Source organism: Pantherophis guttatus, chromosome 5 (genome assembly GCF_059756535.1).
Source record: "Pantherophis guttatus breed Tessera chromosome 5, ASM5975653v1, whole genome shotgun sequence".
In the NCBI taxonomy this organism is placed as follows: domain Eukaryota; kingdom Metazoa; phylum Chordata; class Lepidosauria; order Squamata; family Colubridae; genus Pantherophis; species Pantherophis guttatus.
In genome coordinates this window covers 81,539,020-81,556,485 of record NC_142067.1, presented here as the reverse complement: position 1 = coordinate 81,556,485, position 17,466 = coordinate 81,539,020, and the positions used below count along the sequence as shown (strand labels likewise).

Sequence of the window (17,466 nt, the reverse complement as noted above, 5' to 3'; positions counted from 1 at the left end):
TTAGACAGGGATGCCCCCTATCCCCTCTGTTATTTATTCTTTCAATAGAGACACTGATGCAACAAATTAGAAAGAACCGGGAGATTAAAAGACTAAAAATTAGAGAACAAGAATATAAAGTACAAGCCTTTGCTGATGACTTGGCATTTATTATAGAAGAGCCTTTAGAGACGGGATTAATACTACTACAAGATATAAATCAATTTGGCAAAGTGGCAGGGCTTAAAATAAACAAAGAGAAAACTAAAATATTAACCAAAAACTTAAGTAAAAGACAAAATTAAGAATTAGAGGAGAAAATGGGAATTTTAAGAGCCAAGAAAATTAAATATCTGGGAGTATGGCTATCGGCAAAATGTAGTATAATAAAAGAGGACTTCCGGTTGGTGACCTGCGGTGACATGGTGCTGAGTGAGTGACCATCGATCCTCATCACCGTCAGTCACAGTGTTTTGGGGATCCCTTCGGGGGCGCAAAGCCCAGAGAGCTTTGCGGACGAAAGAGAGAGCCAGGGGAGCGAAAAAGTGAAGCGTGATCACTTTTCACAAGACCGGGGCGGCTCTGTCAACCTAGCACGCGTGAGTCTGCTTGTTAATGGTGGACTTGAAGCGGCGGTAACCAACAACAAGATGGGAGATCGGAGATCGGAGATCGGAGGTTGCAGTGGCGAAGTGGGACTACCATACCTTCCCTAGTTCGTGAGCGTGATATTGGAGGAAGGGGCTGGTGAGCTGGGGCGAAGATCTTATGGAGCAAGTGGCGACTGGATCTGAGCGAGAATGAGAGGAGTGAGAACGAGAGGACCCGACGAGCCAGCAGAGAGGAGAAAGCGATCACTAAGATTTTTGGCATAAGAAGAGGCTTGGTGTCAGGTATGCTTCCTTCAAAATCCAGGAAAGAAAGACCCAAACTCCATATTTTATAGAGATTAGTACTTTTACTGAATATGAAATGATCGCAACCCAGGTAAAGCTGGAAGTGAGCAAAACACGCGAAATAGCATCTAGATAGCATTCCCCCCCGTGTTCATCATCCATCATCCAATCCAAAGGTCTCCCAAAGGTCAGGTGGAATCACATCTAGCAACGTCATCCATCAGGAATTTGTGACGGTTGGTCTAACGCCTCCTTCGTTTCCTAGAAAGACACCTCCTGTGCTCTTCCCCCCCTCGCCCCCCTGACTGGTTACCCCCCTCCATTTCTTATGGCAGCTGAAGCAGTGAAAGCGGAGGCTGACATTCGGCCCCTCTGCAGAAGGGACGTTAGTCCTAGATAGAAGGAAAAAAGAGAAAGAGGAAACAAAATATATACAAGAATTAAGGTTTTATCTGGATATTTTGTATAGAATTGCTGTACTTTCTTTGGAGCCCGGACATCCCGTTTATTTACCCATTCAGCTTGAGACAAAGAGAAATGTTTCCAGGCCACCAGATATTGCACTTTACCATGGTGTTTCCTGGAGTCTAAGATTTCTTTAACTTCAAAATGTTGCTCCCCCTCTACGAGTATGGGAACTGGAGGGGAGCTTTGGTTAGCTCTTAGCGGAGACGAGTGTTCAGGTTTTAGCAAGCTAACATGGAATACAGGGTGTATACGTCTCAGCGTTTTTGGCAACTCTAATTCCACTGTTACTGGATTAATCAATCTAATTACATGAAATGGACCCACATACTTGGGACCAAGCTTTTTTGATTTTTGGGAAGTTTGTAAATACTTAGTGGAGAGGAAGACTTTATCACCCACTTTATAGACATGTGTTGGGGACCTTTTTTTATCGGCTTGTGCCTTATGGGCTCGGTGTGCCTCATCTAACGCTTTACGAGTTACTGCCCAAGTGTTTTTTAATTGTTCAATCCAGTCCATCAAAGAAGGGTTTTGGGGATCATCTTGCGGTAGTTCGGGGATTGGTACGAAATCTTGGCCCGATGCAACCTTAAATGGAGTGAAGCCAGTACTATTGTGTATAGAATTATTATATGCCACTTCTGCAAATGGTAATAAGTCTACCCAATTGTCTTGTTGGTAATTTACATAACATCTCAGGTATTGTTCTAAAACCCCATTGGTTCTTTCACAAGCCCCATTTGTTTGGGGGTGGTGACTGGAACTTAGCCCTTGGGCAGAGCCTATCAATTTCAAAAACTCCTTCCAGAAGTTGTAAACTGTACACCCCTGTCCGAGATTATTCTTTTTGGAGCTCCATGTAGTCGGTAAATCTGATGAATAAACAGTTTTGCAAGAGTTTTTGCTGAAGGGATCTTTGAGCAAGGGATGAAATGTACTTGTTTGGAAAACAAATCCGTCACCACCCAAATGACAGTACACCCTTCACTCTCTGGCAGGTCTACAATAAAATCCATAGATATTTCCTTCCACGGGGCATTCGGTCTAGCCACACTTTGAAGTAATCCAGGTGGCTTCCCTGGAGGTCTTTTAGCCGAGGCGCACACTGGACAACTAGCGACATACGCCTGTATATCCTTCTTGAGTGCAGGCCACCAAAATTGTCTCTTAACCAAATGTAGCGTTTTAACAAATGCAAAGTGTCCTGCTGCCTTGGAATCATGGGCATATTGCAATACTGTTACTCTTAACTTGGCCGGAACATACAATTTCGCCCCAATCCAAGGTAGTCCATCACGGAGTGTACATTCATTTGAGTGGTTTTTAAACCACTCATCAGTTTCCAGAGCTTCTCGCAATTTGTTAAGTAAGTCTCCCGTGAGTTCTGGTTTGACTTTTGCCTGTGCTCTGGTAGTTACTGGTACTGCCAATTGAGTCGAGGGGATAATAGGCTGAACCACCTCCTTTTTGATGCTGTTGTACTGAGGCAATCTGGTAAGTGTGTCTGCCATGAAGTTCTTTCCACCAGGAAGGTAACATAGAGTGAAATTGAAACGATTGAAATGTTGGGCCCAACGAGCTTGCTTTGGGGACAATTTACGTGGTGTTTTTAATGCCTCTAAATTTTTGTAATCAGTCCAGACTTCAAAAGGGTGTTTCGCTCCTTCTAGAAATTGTCTCCAGGTTAACAGGGCCCATCTCACTGCAAAAGCCTCCTTCTCCCATATGGCCCATCTCCTTTCCGTTTCCGAGAGTTTACGGGATGTGTATGCACAAGGTTGTAGTTCCCCTTTTTCATTCTTTTGCAAGAGTATTGCTCCCACAGCTACGTCGCTGGCGTCAGCTTGTACTACAAAAGGCTGTTCCATGTCTGGGTGTTTGAGTACTGGTTCAGCCGCAAACAGCCGTTTCAATTTTTCGAAAGTGGCTTGACAGTCCATAGTCCATTCCAGTGGTTTCGAGGGTCTGGGCTTTACTTCACCTTTTGTTTTTAGAAGGTCAGTAATTGGCAGTGCAATTTTTGCAAACGAGGGGATAAATTGTCTATAAAAATTAGCAAACCCCAGGAAACTCTGTAACTGTTTGCGGGTGCGTGGTGCGGCCCATTCCAATACTGCACGAACCTTCTCAGGGTCCATTTCTATCCCATCATGCGATATGCGATATCCAAGATAGTTGATCTTGTCTTGGTGGAATTCACATTTAGAAAGTTTGGCATATAGTTCCGCAGCCCTGAGCTTTTTCAGGACAGTTCGCACCAATTTGACATGGTCGGCCATGTTCTCAGAGTAGATAAGAATGTCATCCAAGTAGACTAGCACCCCCTTATACAGGTGCTCATGCAATACTTCGTTGATCAACTGCATGAATACAGCAGGAGCTCCCTGTAACCCAAAAGGGAGTACTCTGAACTGGAAGCATCCCAGTGGGCAATTAAATGCTTTTTTCCATTCATCCCCCTCTTTAATTCTCACTCGGTAGTACGCTTCTCTTAAATCAAGTTTGGTGAATACCTTTCCCTTCCCTAAATGGGCTAACATGTCCTTCATGAGTGGGAGGGGGTAAACATTTTCCACTCAAATAGTGTTTATATTTCTATAGTCGACCACCAAATGGAAGGAGCCATCTTTCTTTTTGCGGAACATCACTGGTGCCGCCACCTTGGGTTTGGCTCGTTCGATGAATCCCCGTTCTAGGTTCTTATCAATAAAGCTTCGCAATTCCCCTAATTCTCGAGGGGTCATGGGGTAGATTTTTGGTTTGGGAAGCTTCACCCCGGGGAGTATTTCAATGGTGCAATCGGTAGTCCGGTGGGGAGGCAGCGTGTCTGAGGTCCTTTCGCTAAAAACTTCCCTGAGGTCCCAATATTCTTTTGGAATCTTCTCCTGCCCTTCAATATAGTCTAATGCTACTTCCGCCCTTTCTGGTTGTATCTCGTCCTTCACGGGTAAATTTTCCTTCTCTGGGATCAGTTTTGCCGTGCAGATGCGCAAGACCCCCGTCTTCCAATTTACCTGTGGGTTCCATTTTCAAAGCCAGGGCAGTCCAAGTATAAGGGGTCTTTCCATCCCAGGGGCCACAATAAATCTGAGATTCTCTACATGGTCTCCCAACTGCAATTCCAGGGGTTCGGTCATAAAAGTAGCTGGGCCCCCTCCTGCAATCGATCCGTCTAACTGACAGAACGCAATGAGTCTTTTTAGTGTTTTTAGTCTTAGTCCCATTTCCTCCACCACTTGGGGGCTAATTATGCATCTGGTGCACCCCGAGTCCAACAGGGCTAACATTTTGGCATGGGTCCCTGTGGATGGAACCCTTACTTCTACGGGATTAGTAGAGGTTCTTCCGTATGACTCACCCGATCGTCGGTGTCGGAGTCGGAGTCCGTCTCACTGACGTCATCGTTGGTCGGAGTTCTCAACTCACCCTGGTTTCGGGGAGCGAACTCAATGACTTCTCCTTTCAGGGCGGTGCCGCGGGTCTTGGCGGGTATTTTGTCGCCTTTCTTGGGCCCGGGGCTGGCAACTTTTGGCACTGGTTTGGAGAAACATTCGGCAGCTCCGTGTCCCTCCTTCCCACATTTGAAGCAGGTGAAGGGCTTTGATTTCGGTTTGAATTCTGCTCTCCCCCCCCCCGGTCTTCTTGGGTGCTCCCTTATGGTGGAAGGATGATGACTGATCCCCCGTACGCCCTCCTCGGAGTTGGCTTCAGGTCAACTCAATCTCCACATCCTCAGCTACTATGTACCATCTCTGCAAGTCTTCGGGGACCCCCATACTTCTGCAGTCTTGATATATCTCTTCATTCAGCCCATTAAAACTCTCCAACAGAGCCATTTCTGACCATCCTGTCATATAGGGTGCCAGCTCACGAAACTCTTGGATATACTTTGCCACAGGTCTCCGGCCCTGCTGGATTCCCTTCATCCTGAGTCTTGCCTTACGTTCAGCTAAGTGGTCTTCAAACCGCCTTCTAAGGGCCTGCATGAACTGGTTGTAATTTGTCAATAAGGGGGAGTTGTTATTGTGGAGGACCACCATCCATTCAGCTGCTAATCCCTCTAGGGAGTTCGTGACACATCTCACTCGGGCGGCATCTGATACGTAGTCTTCCCCCCAGTCCTGCATGTGGTTCCACACTTGGGTCAGGAAAAACCTCAAGGTTTTCGGATTTCCATCATATTTCCCAGGTGGGGGGGAATTTTTGGCTTTTTACGTCTGCGGGGGGGGGCCTGCAAGGCTGGGGGTCCCTGGCCGGCTGCCCTCCCTTGAGCAGCAGAAGCCTGGGATATTCTTTCCTCAGCTTCTTCCTCTCCCCCACAGGCTATTTCTTCTGGCTCCCCCCTGGGGTCTTCTCCTCCCTTCTCCTCAGGAAACCCAAAAGACTCACGGCTCTCCCGGCTTTTCCTGCTCTCTTCCACATCACGGATAAGCTGCAAGGCTTGTTCCATCATGAGGCATTCCTTCTGTTCCTGCATCCATATTGCCTCTTTCTTACGGGGTCTGGAGCTGGTCACTCCCCGGGGGGTCTCTCCCCAGTCTGGCAATCTCCCAACTCCTTTCGACCATCTGGCTTCCTCAGGTTCTAGCTGGAGTTTTTCCAACCATTCTGCACTTTCTCTCTCTGCTTGGAGGGTAGCTGCCGCGGAACTCACTGCTCCCATCTGGTCTTCATCACTCCCTTGGTCTGACATAATTCTAGTCTCTTGGGTTTTTGTTTTTTTTCCCAGATAACTGGAGGGACTTCCAGCTTAATGTCAGGTATGCTTCCTTCAAAATCCAGGAAAGAAAGACCCAAACTCCATATTTTATAGAGATTAGTACTTTTACTGAATATGAAATGATCGCAACCCAGGTAAAGCTGGAAGTGAGCAAAACGCATGAAATAGCATCTAGATAGCATTCCCCCCCTGTGTTCATCATCCATCATCCAATCCAAAGGTCTCCCAAAGGTCAGGTGGAATCACATATGGCAACGTCATCCATCAGGAATTTGTGACGGTTGGTCTAACGCCTCCTTTGGAGAATAAGTTTCGTTTCCTAGAAAGACACCTCCTGCGCTCTTCCCCCCCTCGCCTGACTGGTTACCCCCCTCCGTTTCTTATGGCAGCTGAAGCAGTGAAAGCGGAGGCTGACATTTGGTGGGCAGAGGAAAGCAAGAGACAAGAACTTTGAAGTATTCTTATTTCACTGTTTATTGCCATAGTCTGATTGGAGAGCGAGCAACTGGGAGAGAGATTTGAGCGTCCTAGAAGAACAGGAAGTGCAGCCATTACAAGGACTACCCAGGAGACAACGGAGAGGCTGTTGTGGGACAATCTAGCAGCAGAAAACCACAGAGATCTGACAGAATAATTGTGTGGAGGCTGAGTATTAAGAACTGCAAAGAACGTCTTATATTTGACATTTAGAAAAACGGAAGAAGAATCCTATAGCCACAATAAATCTGACACTGGTTAGAAATTGAAATAATTTTATATATATATATATATATATATATATATATATATATATATATATATATATATATATATATATATATATATATATATATACATACCTTGGATTGCTGGCAAAACTCCCTTCTTTGAGATATTTATACATCCTACTAACTGATAAATTATTAAATTAAATTGTAAGACTTCTATACTTATATCTTGGTGAAAAATAGATTCTACCCCTTTATATATATATATATATATTATATAGTTTTATTGTACTTATAACTTAATTGTATACCTCTCTACACCTATAGTACTTATAGTATTGACTTATATTTATCTAATTCCATATATATTTATATATCTATATTAATTTATTGCCTAGATAGTATAGTACTGATATTTTTAAGTAGTATTTTTAAGTAGGCACTGATATTTCTAAATTTATTATATTTAATTGTTTCTTAGGTGATTATCTTGTCAATCAATATTTATATATTTATATTAACATGATTAACTTATAGTATATTAACATAATATTTAGTATTGATATTTTGATATAGATATTGATCCTTTACACATAATATATTAATTGTTTATGCTTACATGTGATTATTTTGTTAGGAATTAATTAATCAATTAATTAAGAAAGTTAATTCATCATTCCATTTAAACATTTTCTGAACTTTTATAGTAGGTATTTAATTACATTGAATTTATCATATCTATTTAAGTTATTAATAGACTTAGGTTAGAATTAAGTAAAATTTTTATATTTAATATTTAAAGGTATAATTTGATAATATGGGACCAGATAGACAAAAGAGATTGCTGTTTGTTGGAAACGTTAAACTATTCTACTATATCAATTGGGAAATTAAGTATTAACTATAACTTTTTAAGAGTCTATTGGGAATAAATAAAGGAGGTTAACGATTGGAGTGAAGGAAGAGCCCCTGAACAAATAGTGGCAAGTGCCACTGGATGATTATCTGGAGAAATATAGAGAAAATAATAAGAGACCAAAAATTGACTTTGAAAGAAATGGCAAGTTTGACCTCAACAATTGCAAAAACTGGTAAAAAAGTGCCTCCAATCCTGCACTAGCAATGTTGTCCCCAGCTACCCAGAAATCAGTAAAAGGTCTGCAGAAAACAGATAAACCCCCAGTAACCCCAACGCTGCAAACGGTACAATCTTCTCTGCTATCAATACAAGAAACTATGCTTGCGATGCAAGAGAAATTATTGAACAGTCATTCCGAATTAAAGTTGGACATACATGTACTAGACTCTAAAATGAATGAGATTCAAATCTCTATTGCCAGTAATGCAAACAGAATCCAAAAAGCAGAACAAAGGATTGAGAAAAACGAGAAGAAATTGGACTTAGTTGACCAAACTCTGTTGGCGCAGAACAAAGAAACGGAAAACTCCTTGATACAACTCGAGATGGATAAGGCCTCGTTTTACCTCCGATTTCAAAACATATTGTTAGATAAAGAAGAGGACCTAGGGGACAAGATGGCCGAGTTGATCGCGGAGACCCTCCAACAAGATAAGCAGGAAATAATTAGAGAGATTGACAAGGTATATAGAGTGCAAAAAACCATTTTGATCCATATGTATAAATTCATTTAACAACCTTTTCAATCTATTCACCATTATTGAAGCAAATATCTTATAGTCTGCGTTCAGCAATGAAATCAGTCTATAATTTTTAACTTGAAAAACTGGTTAGATGTCATGACGTAAGTGGCAGCGCCTTAATCATATGAGTGCTGCAAAGACCACAAGGGCCTCTTCCATCCTTATCAAGGGGAGTGCTAACCTTCTCTCCTTTCATACAACACAGCATCCGTCCCATCTCGAGACATCACTCCAACCACTCCTTCTCCAGATGCAGGATTGTCCTGACCTTGACCGAAAGGAAGAATGCTATTTTGCCTAAATACATTCTCTCTACTAAATCCCTCCTCCTACTTTCCCACACATGAGAAGTTGGCAGCATGGAAGCTTCCGGGGCTAATATGGCTTCCAAAGCTGACAGGTGTCTGTGTCATCACCCCACCCCCACCCCCATGAAGGAAAAAACACACCCTGGAAAATAAAATAGACAAAACACAAAATAAAGGGTTTATGCATTGTACATCAAACCGTTTAACCCCCTTTCCCCACTCCAGGAGGACCCTTTGGCTTCTCAGGAAATTTATCATGAAATTGTTTTACTAGTCTATCAGCTTTCACATCTCAACTTTTCACCCAAGTAGCTTCAGCCAAAGGGTACCCTTTTTCCAGTGTACCAAATACTGTAACCGACCCCTGTGTAATCTAGAGTCAAGGATTTTCTTAACTTTATAATGAGTCTCCCCTTGTACTATCAAAGGCGGGGGGGGAGCAGTTAGTAAGGGTCTTAAATTAAATCCTATTGCTGGTTTCAATAAGCTACTGTGAAATACTGGGTGCACTTTCCCTAATATGCAAGGGAGGCTAAATTGGACAGTTACAGGGTTGATCACTTTCACTATAGGGAAGGGACCTATGAATTTTGGTCCAAATGTCTTGCTAGGTAGCCTCAATCTTAGGTACTTAGTTGACAAATACACCTTATCTCCTATTCAAAAAGGCGGCTGGAGAGACCTGTGTTTGTCTGCCTGGGTTTTATATCTCTCAGCTGCTTCTGCTAGAGCTTTTTTAGTATTCTCCCACTCTTTTTGCAATGAAGTTATCCATTCTGTTAGGGACATGGAAGTGGGTGGTTCTCTAGGTAATACAGGCATAGGCACAAAATCCATGCCAGTAGTTATTCAAAAAGGAGTCAACCCTGTACTACTGTGTACTGCATTATTATAAACCACTTCTGCGAATGGTAATAACACCGCCCAGTTTTCTTGTTGATAATTTACATAACATCTAATGTATTGTTCCACCATTGTGTTTGATTTTTCAACAGATCCGTTAGTAGTCAAATGGAAAACTGAGCTAAGCCTTTTTTTGTTTGTTTGTTTGTTTAAGCTTAAAATAAACAAAGAAAGAACTAAAATATTAACCAAAAACTTAACTAAAAGACAACATGAAGAACTAGAGGAGAAAATAGGAATTTTAAGAGCTAAGAAAATTAAATACCTGGGAATATGGCTATCGGAAAAATGTAGCACAATAAAAGAGGATAATTATAATGTGCTGCTAAAACAAATACAAAAAGATTTGGAAAACTGGAATAAATTACAGCTTTGGCAGAATTATTGAAATTGGCAGAATTTCAATAATCAAAATGAATATATTACCCAAATTGCTATATCTTTTCCAAACAATACCGGTAAAATTAGAGAATAATTTTTTTGAACAAATAAATAAAATAACATCCAAATTTATATGGGCAGGGGGAAAAACCTGCATCAAATTTAAACTTTTACAAGACAGCAGGAACCACGGGGGTTTCGGCCTCCCAGACTGGGAGCTTTACTACCAGGCAGCCACCTTGACATGGCTGAGGGATTGGATTCAACTTTAAAAACAAAAGAATATTAGCATTAGAAGGACACAACCTCCAAACAGGTTGGCACGGTTTTCTCTGGGAAGGAAAAAATAAAACACATTCATATTTCCAGAGACACATAGTAAGGAACTCCCTGTTTAAAGTCTGGGTAAAGATTTTAAAAAACCACTATACAAAAATCCCAAACTGGTTATTGACAATGGAGGCAATGACATACCCAAATACAATAGATCTCAATAAAATGGTAAGATATTCAGAAATCTTAGACAAAAAAAGGAGAACTAAAATCAGTGTAAACGTTGAAAAAGCAAGGAATAAATATAGAATGGTGGCCTTATCTACAAATTAAAACAAGACTTTAAAAAGATCAAAAACAATTTGGCATACATGAGAAACAATTGGAACTGAATAAAATTTTATTAGGAACGGGGGGAAATGATTACAAAATTATACAATTTTTTACTAAGATATAAAATGGAGGAAGAAGTAGTAAAAGAAACAATGATTAGCTGGGCTAGGAACCTTAGGCATAACATAAGAGTTAGATAAGTTTTCTGGAAAAGAACTTCTCAGTAATCAACACCCTCTTTCCCAGCCGAGTCTCTGAGGCACCTCACTTGCAGGAGGAGGAGGGCGGCATAAAGCAGCACCACCTTAAATGCTGGTAGGCAGAGGTAGAATTCTTTTTTTCTTGTTTTTCTGCCCCAAAATTAAGGTGTGTCTTATACTCTGGTGTGTCTTATACTCCGGTGTGTCTTATACTCCAAAAAATACAGTATTTTTTTTAAAAAGGAAAGCTGAGCTAAGCCCCTGGGATGACCCAATGGATCTCAAGAACTCCTTCCAGAACTTAGCAGTAAATTGGACCCCTCAATCTGATATCCTATGGGATGGGATATCAGATCCCATCTGATATCCCATATCCCATGGGATGGGATATCAGATCTCCATGGGATCCCATGTAACCTGTAGATGTGCTTCATGAAAAGTTTTGCCAGCTTTTGGGCAGTGGATACTCCATTATAGGCAGTGAAATGTGCTTGTTTGGAGAATAAATCAATGACAGTCCAAATCACTGTGTTTCCTCCATTTTCCGGACATTCAACGATAAACTCCACTGCAATCTCCTCCCAGGGTTTGGTGGGTTCGGCCACGGTTTGGAGAAGCCCAGGGGGCTTCCTTGGTCTGGACTTCATGGTGGCGCAGGTGGTGCAGCTTTTAATATAGTCCTCTACATCAGCTTTCATTCTTGGCCACCAAAATTGTCTCCTAGTCAAATGGAGGGTTTTTAAAAATCCAAAGTGGCCCCCTAGTCAAGAATAATGACCCCTCTTTAGCACCAGGAGTCAAATGCTGCTGGCACATAAATCTTACTCCCCTTCCAAGCCAGGTCTGTCTGGTTTTCCTCGAACCAAGAACCGGTTGAGAGCGCCACTTTTAGCTCTGCTGTCAACTTGTCTTCAGGGAGGTCAGAACCACGGCATGTTTGCGTTCTAATGCAGGCTTGGGCTGCTGGCTGAGTCTCTGAGATCATGGCATGAACTATATTTTCTCATCAGCTGTCAAACTGGGGCTTACGGGAGAGAGCATCAGCTAATAGGTTTTTTCCCCTCAGAATGTATTTCAGGTTGAAGTTAAAGCATTTGAAATACTGAGCTCAGCGAACCTACTTGGGGGAACCTTCCATGGGGTCTTCAGTGTCTCGAGGTTTTTGTGGTCAGTCCACACTTTGAAAGGCTCCTTAACTCCCTCTAGGAAGTGTCTCCAGGATAGGAGAGCCCATTGCACCTCAAAAGCTTCCTTCTCCCATACTGCCCATCTGTTCTCAGTGTCCGTTAACTTTTTTGATACATAAGCACATGGCATTAGTTCATTTTGGGCATTCCTTTGCAGTAGAATAGCAGCCACCACCACATCACTTGCGTCAGCCTGGACCACAAATGATTTATTCACCCTGGGTCAGGGTGCTGGAGGATTGACTCCACTGTGAATGGGCATTTTAATTGTTCAAAGGATTTTTGACAGTCCATTGTCCAAGCTAGGGGTTGCCTAGGTTTTGGCTTGGTAGGAGACGGATCTGTTTTTAGTAATTCCATCAAGGGGAGAGCAACCTCAGCGAAGGAAGGGATGAATTGTCTGTAAAAATTTGCAAACCCCAGGAAGCTTTGAAATTGCTTACGGGTTCATGGGAGTTGCCAGTCTACCACCGCCTTTACCTTCTCTGGGTCCATTTTGATTCCTTGAATCGACACTCTGTACCCCAGGTAGTCCAAGGACTCCTTATGGAACTCGCATTTTGACAGCTTTGCATAAAGTTTGGCCATTAGGGGTTTTTCCAGTACTTGCCTGACTAATTTGATATATTCTTTCATATTTTCACTGAATATAAGAATGTCACCAGGTAAACAAGGACCCCCTTATACAGTTGCATGAAGACTGTGGGGGCCCCTTGGAGTCCAAAAGGCATGACCCAGAATTGTAAGCTGCCCAGGGGGCAGTTAAAAGCAGTCTTCCATTCGTCTCCCTCCTTTATGCAAACCTGGTAGTAGGCTTCCCTTAGATCTAACTTGGTGAAAATCTTGCCTTTTGACAAGTGGTTCAGCAAGCCTCTAAAGTCAATGCATAATCTCAGGCCCTCATCTTTCTTCTCTTTAAACAATATGGGGGCAGCCACCCTGGATTTCACAGGCTCGATGAATCCTCTGGCTAGGTTGATGTCAATGTACTTCCTCAACTCGATCATTTCAGCAGGCATGATGGAGTACATCCTGGGTTTTGGTAACTTGGCTCCCAGTTCTAATTCGATGGCACAATCCATGGGCCAATGAGGGGGGAGGAGGTTACATTCCTCCTCGCTGAATGCTTCGGCTAAGTGTCTATATACCTTAGGAATCTGGGGTTCGCTTGAAGGCCTGTCTGAACAAGCAGCTGCTGTTTCTGGTAGCTGGCCCTTATTGGTAGGCTGTTCCTTGGGAGGAAGGGCAGTGGGCCGACACCCATTATGATTTTCCAGTATCCATCTTCCCATTTGATGGTGGGGACCCATTTGTCCAGCCAAGCCAGGCCCAGTATGACAGATTCTGACATCTTTGAGGTTACTATAAATTGTATAAATTCATGATATCTTCCAATTTCTAATCTAACCAGTTCTGTAATATGGGTGGTGGGGACCCCTCCAATTAATGTCCCATCCACCTGGTGAAATTTAATTGGGCGCTTTAAAGCTGTTGTTCTGATCCCCAATTGTTCAACAATTGACAGTCCAATTAAACATTTGGTGCAGCTGGTATCTATTATTGCTGGCAGATCTCCTTGCTTCCCTGTTTCTGGCATCACGTTTCACTTTAATTGAAAAGGGGGGGGGATGAGTGAATTCACCATTGGGTCTTCATCTCTGCTAGCCTCATTGGGAGGGGCTTCTTTGGCCAGAGGTTCCTCACTCTCTTCAGTGGGGAGGAGAACCTTTACGGCTTGTTTGGTGAATCGACTGGTGTCTGTGGCCTTCCTTGGAGCCCTTCTGCCTCGAGTGGCTGTGGCAGGACATTGTTGTGGAACTGGGGCAGGGGCCAGGCACTCAGAAGCTCGATGTCCTGGTTGTCCACACCGATAATATTTAATAGCCCCTGCTGGTTGAGGGGGAGGTGACTCCAGCCGGCTTTGAAAGGGCCATCTAGCTAAAGCTCTCCAAGGAGGCTTCTCTGCTGGGGTTTTGTGGTGGGAGTGAATTTCTCTGTTTAGAGCTATGGACATGGTATACCAGTCATGCAGTTGCTCAGGCACCCCCTGGACCCCACAGGCTGTTCTGACTTCTTGATCAATGGTCTCTTTAAAATAGTGTAGTGTAGGTCCAGCCAATGCCCCAGGTTCCCTGCGACCTGTCTAAAGTCCCATACAAATTCTTTTACAGGTCGATTACAGCTCCTTGCTTCATCACCTTTAGTGTGGCTTCATTTTCATTTATTCGATCTGGGTCTTCAAATCTGGCCTGGAGCAGCACAACAAACCCATCGGCATCATTTAGTTCCGCAGCACCCTCATTGTACAGCTGGGCTATCCATTCAGAAGCCTCCCCGTCATTCATCCTGTCAGAAATCTCTGATACCAAGTCCCGGACTGACTCGTATTGGTCTCCATACTGATCTACATGAGCCCAGACCCTGCTGAGGAAGTAAGCCAGTTTGGTTGGCATACCATCAAAGGTTGATCTGAAGCGGGGTGGCATTGGCCTCGTGGGTTGATTGGGCCGGGCAATGGGTGGCTGAGCTGGAACATGTGGTACAGCTGCTGCTGGTTGCTGGACTCTAGCCAGCTGTTGGATTAGCCCCCCCCCTGTGGTGCCAGGATCGTTGCGCCATATTGGGGCCATGGGGATCCCTGGAAAATTGGAGCTGACAATGCTGGATACCACTGGTACTGGACCCACCTCTGGCTGGGATAGAATCCCAGCCTGGGGGTATACATTCAGCAGGAGGTAGCATAAAGGTAGGCTAGTGAGGGGCCCCCGCAGGAGGGGTTTGCATTCCCCATGCTGGCTGCAGCTGATGTCTCCCAGCTGCAGGATGGCCATGCTGCGCTGATCTGCTTGTTTCGCCCCTGGCCGGGTAGAGAGGTGCCTGCGCCCTGCTAATTCCTCTGCCAGGTCCTGGATCAGGGAAGGTGAATGTAGGTTGCACTAAGTTCCATCTCACTTTAGGAGTTTGGGAGACGGGTGCATAACTTCCCACTTCTATCCATTCAAAATGCTCAGGGAGCCCAGTTAACGATTGGCTTTGCATTGGGGGCAACAGGTTGCAGTCCTGGGAGTCTCCGGATCCCATAGCTGTCCCTCTTCTCCACTCTGGCTCATGGGTCGACTTCATTGGGCTGGGAGCAGCACTATATCCAGGCAGTCTCTCCTCTGGTCCCCTTTCTGGAGTTGGGTCAGACTGGCAACTTTTTCAGGAATCCGACTCCTTAGGCCAAGCACCTAGCCTTCGGGCCTCCTCTGCAGCCTCAATGGCTCACACCATTTCTTCAGAAGGAGAAAGCAGGGTGTCGATAAATCCTTGAGTATCCATCCCCATGGCCTCCTCTGCGATCTCTCCTTTCTCCTCCATTTTCACTGAGTCTTTGCACCACCCGAGGTTTAGGTAAATGCTGGGGCTCAGCACCCCCAACAGCCCCCTTTCAGGGTGCCTTTATGCTTTGAGGGGGATTTGGATTAATGTCAGCATTCCAAAAAAAACCCAACTCCAAGTAAAGACTCCGAAGGAAGAATTTTTCAAAGTTCTATTTACTAGAATAGGTAAACTGGCACATCTGGGAAAACCTGAATCTGAGAGGTTCAGGTTTTCCCTCAGTAAATCAAAACCCCCAAAACCATCCCCTCACTCCTCAGTCAATCACATGCTCCAATCAACCGCAGTCCCATCTCGAGACATCATTCCGACCACTCCTTCTCCAGATGCAGGATCGCCCTGACCTTGACCGACAGGAAGAATGCTATTATATCTATAGACAACCCCTCTACTAAATCCCCCTCTCCTACTTTTCCACACATGAGAAGGTGGCAGCATGGAAGCTTCCGACCTAATATGGCTTACAAAGCTGACACTAGGGAGTTCCAGAAAAACATCTACTTCTGCTTCATTGACTATGCTAAAGCCTTTAATTGTGTGGATCACAACAAATTGTGGAAAGTTCTTAAAGAGATAGGAGTACCAGGCCATCTTATTTTTTGCTAAATTCCCAGTTTAAATATGGGCTGAGGTGAGACAATCGGTACAACACTATTTTATTAACAAACGGCAGAACTGAACAAACAGCAACAAAACCCTGACAGCATTTTTATATGCCGGCTGTCAAACCCAGGGCCAGCAGCACCCGACAAGGCTTGAGCCGTATGGGGGCAATTTGTGGATCTAAATTAAGCAAAATAGGGGAGCCAACATATTTACCTAATGATTCGCTGAATACATCAGCAAATTCGGTTGCCAGGGCAGAAACATCATCAATAGCTGTGGAGTGGACACCTGAAATGGCTAATCCTAAAGAGGCAAACCAATCTAACCCCAGAAGGCTTGGAAGGGACCCATGCACAACAATCAAGGGCAGACGGCCAGTAAACCCATCCTTCTCCACCAGGAACTGGCCCTGCCCTATGATAGGAATGTAATTTCCCTGGTAATCACGAAGTTTCACAGGGCAGGGTCTGAGTTGCTGTTTACGAAGAGATGGGATCAGTCACTTGATAGACGACCAGGAGATGATGGACTTCGAAGATCCGGTGTCCACCTCCATCTGACAGGGCGAGCCTTCGATCTTGACGGTCAGGAATAGTTTGATGCTCTCAGCGCTGGCCGGGTGGGTGGTCACTTCTGTGATCCGGTGACCCTGGAAAATAGCGAAACAATCTTCTGGAGATGAACAACGTGGCTGAGGGCCAGAGGCGGCTTTGCGAACAGAACGGCAGACCTTTGCGATGTGGCCCTGCTTTCCGCAATGATGACAAATCACGGAACGAAATCGACAAGTCGCCCTAGGATGGGCATCCCCGCAGCTGAGGCAAGATGCCATAGGTCACTTCTTCGGAGGCAGGCTTTTCACTTCCACTGAGGATACCTTCAGGCGACTGATGTCAGCTTCCTCATCAGAGGTATCATCGGATGCGACGTCCTGCATATGAACAGCTGCGGTCTGGCCAGCGGGGGAATAAAATTTACATATGTCCACAGTGGACTTGTCAGACATTTCATATGCTTGGGCTTCTTCAAGAGCAGTTGGGAGATCTAAAGTTCTCTTCCCCAATAGTCGTCTCTGTAATCTAACGACTCTGACCCCACACACCAGCTGCTCCACCAAGGCATCATCAAGATCTCTAAACTCACAGTCCAGGGCAGCGGTGCGGAGACGAGCCATGTATTTATTGATAGACTCCCCCTCCTCCTGTAACACTTGTCGCAATTTAAAATGGCGGGCAATGCGGGAGGGGGCTAGGGCATAATGGCTTTTAAGTTTCTCCCTCAGCACGTCCCAGGAGACTGTATGCACAGGCTGAGGAGTGATTAATGCCCTAGCAGTCGCAAACACCTCAGGCCCACAGGAATTTAGAAAGTGAGCCCTCTTACGGCTGCTAGATAAATCGGTAAAGTCATTAGCCTCCAGAAAACATTCAAACCTCTCCTCATAGGCATCCCAAGTCTCGGC

General features: G+C 44.3%; 1 protein-coding gene, 1 non-coding gene and 1 pseudogene across 2 annotated transcripts in view; all 3 read right to left on the bottom strand.

The window, feature by feature from the left end:
• SCML2 (Scm polycomb group protein like 2) overlaps positions 1 to 17,466 on the bottom strand; it is a 288,235-nt gene that overhangs the window by 47,120 nt on the left and 223,649 nt on the right. The gene's annotated exons all lie outside the window — the stretch shown is intronic.
• LOC117676533 (U6atac minor spliceosomal RNA) lies at positions 8,511 to 8,635 on the bottom strand. The gene has a single exon (XR_004594437.1). It is a non-coding gene; the product is annotated as a U6atac minor spliceosomal RNA (small nuclear RNA).
• LOC148113485 (uncharacterized) lies at positions 12,465 to 14,362 on the bottom strand (annotated as a pseudogene).